Raw genomic sequence first — 2,802 nt, 5'->3', positions numbered from 1 at the left:
TTTCAAATTCTGAAATTATCTGTAACCAAGCTTTAGAAAAACAAAGTATTAATATTTCTTGTATTCTTGATATTTTGGATTGAGATTAGTTTCTACTACATGTACACACTGGTTTTTAGGGGTGCCATTCTAACATACCATAAACTGTGTGGTTTTAGTAACAGAAATTTGTCTATCCCATTCTGGAAGGTAAGACAATAAAGATGTTAGCAGGTTTGGTTTCTCCTGAAGCAGCCATCCACTTTGTCACTATGCCTGCATGGTTTTTATCTGTGTGTGAGGAATCCTAGTGTGTATTCTTCATATAAGTAGCTAGTCATATTGGACAATGACTGTACTTTCTTTTATTTCCTCATACTTCAGGTATTTTATTCTTTGCCTTTAAAGATACTACCATCTTACATGATTTGTGACTACTAAGGTATACCTTTTCAATGTGCTTTGATGAATCTTCTTTGTCCCAAACTTCAAAACATTTCTTTTTTATTATTAGTTATGGACTTAATTAATAAAGCAGACTTTGAAGAACAGGACTCCTTGAGCACTCAGGCCCCTTCAAAAGAGTCTACATTCTTCTTGTTGCCCCAGCGCAGGTCAGCTAGCCCAGTCTCAAAGGTTGTAATCTCTCAGTTGCAGCTGAATGGGCAAGAGTTCACCCAAAGATTTTTCTTTCTGTGCCATATCCCTCTGCTTACACCAGTTCATTTCTATGCAAAGCAACCCTGCACAACTTCTCAGGACACGGGCACAAGAGCAAGCTTCTCACACAAACTGCTAGCCCAGTCCAGGCACAGCTCTTTCTCACCCTCATAAGCCAAACCTCACAGTCCATAGTTCTTACTGCATTCAGGTCTTGGAGCTCAGACCAGAATAGTCCTTTAAGCTATACTTACAGCACTGCAAGGCATCTCTTAGGCCAAGGTTTCAAGTCCTTCCACATTCCTCTTGATAATCAGCTCCAAAAGGCCGAAGCCACATAGTCAGGTGTCTATCAGCAATCCCACTCCTCGGTACCACTTTACTGTTGCAGTCCGGTTCGCATTGCTGGTAGAAATCACCCAACCAAGAGTAGCTTCTGGGAAAAAGAGGTTTATTTTGGCTTGCAGGCTCGAGGGGAAGCTTCACGATGGCAGGGGAAAATGATGGCATGAGCAGAAGGTGGACATCACCCCCTGGCCAACATAAGCTGGATCACAGCAACAGGAGGGTGTGCCAAACACTGGCATGGGGAAACTGGCTATAAAGCCCTTAAGCCTGCCCCCAACAATATACTCCCTCCAGGAGGCATTAATTCCCAAATATCCATCAGCTGGGGAGCTAGCATTCACAACACCTAGGTTTATGGGGGACACCTGAATCAAACCACCACAGTAACAGATGAACTTCATCTCCTGGGAACACATCCAAAATCAAGAATACCTGCTTACATTACCATCCTTGGTAGCGAGTATGGATGCCTTTAGGGCAGGAAAAAATATGTACCCTTGGGGTCCTCCATTTTCGTGGCCAGCTTAGTGCAGTCTTTCTTTGTTTCAACACAGTGAGTCTCTCCTATAACTTGGACTGGCAGCCCAGTTAAGCAAGTTCCTCCTGTTTTGTTAGCTAGGCTCTGGTTAAGGAGTTCATGACTAGCATATAGTAGGGAAAACATCTTGAATAGGGGTGCTTTACAGCCAAACAACCATTGGCTGGACTAAATGTTGAGGTTCCATTTTTGTCCAAGGTATCCAGGGAGTTGACTTTACTCACCAGGATAGTAACTTGTCTTATTGACCACTGGAGAATCATGGTGGGTCATTGGCTTTCCCAATCATTTAATGCAAGTCTGTAAGTTCCCCAAGTAATGGGACCCTTAAAGGTCAACTCTATTTGGATACCTCTCCTTTTATTTGTGGGAAGGCCCCTGATATTTTGTACTGTCTATCTGGAGTCAGGTGTTCCTCTTACTGCCCTGCTACTAAAGTAAATACATGTCTACCATTTTAGATGATACCAAGAACCTCCCCCAGTTACCATCTGATCTGATCATTTGGTCCCATATGCTAAAGCCATTCGACCTATAACAATTTCTTTTCCAGTAATTGTCCTGTTTACTACAATTCTGATTTGCTCCTTTAGCTATGGGAGGGGAGTGCCTCATTCCATTTGTCATCTAAATGAGATGGTTCAATGGCTATTCCCTGAAAAAAGCATTTTAATAAAATCCTGAATATATTGGAGAACATCCATTCAAACTACTACAGGGCCTGTGCATGATTGGAAGCAGTGACTGCTACATGTTTGAATGCATCCCTTTCCTGGGGTCTTTTCCTGGACATGTTTATTATTTCCTCCCATTGTGGGAATTTGTTCTTCCAATTGCCTCTGTTCTTACAATGAGCAAATTGATTTTTGCCTGAGGTGGGGTGTTACCCTCTTCCCCTTGTTTCTGTCCTGGATCTGCAGGGCTCCATGGCTTCTTTCATGGAAACTACAAGTACTTGAGGTCTCCTGTCATTTCATCTATCCTTTTCCTTTCTGGCAGCAGCCTCTCTGTTGGCAACTACCTTGGAAATAATTTCAAGAAGTTCATTTACGTGCTTTCCAGCAAACCCTACCATGCACTGCAATTTGTGTCTCACATCATAGGCTGATTGGGTTATAAAGGCTGTGTTAACCATTGACTAGTTTTCAGGGGCCTCTGGATCACATGAAGTATACCTGTGGTATGCATCACAAAGTCTCTTATAGAACTGGCTAGGGGGCTCTTGTTTTCCTTGGATCACTACTCCCATTTGTGTCAGGTTGGTGGAGCTCCATAAT

This window comes from Jaculus jaculus, chromosome 12, assembly GCF_020740685.1.
Source record: "Jaculus jaculus isolate mJacJac1 chromosome 12, mJacJac1.mat.Y.cur, whole genome shotgun sequence".
Lineage (NCBI taxonomy): Eukaryota > Metazoa > Chordata > Mammalia > Rodentia > Dipodidae > Jaculus > Jaculus jaculus.
The sequence above is the reverse complement of the archived record's forward strand: the minus strand, read 5'-3'. Positions refer to the sequence as shown.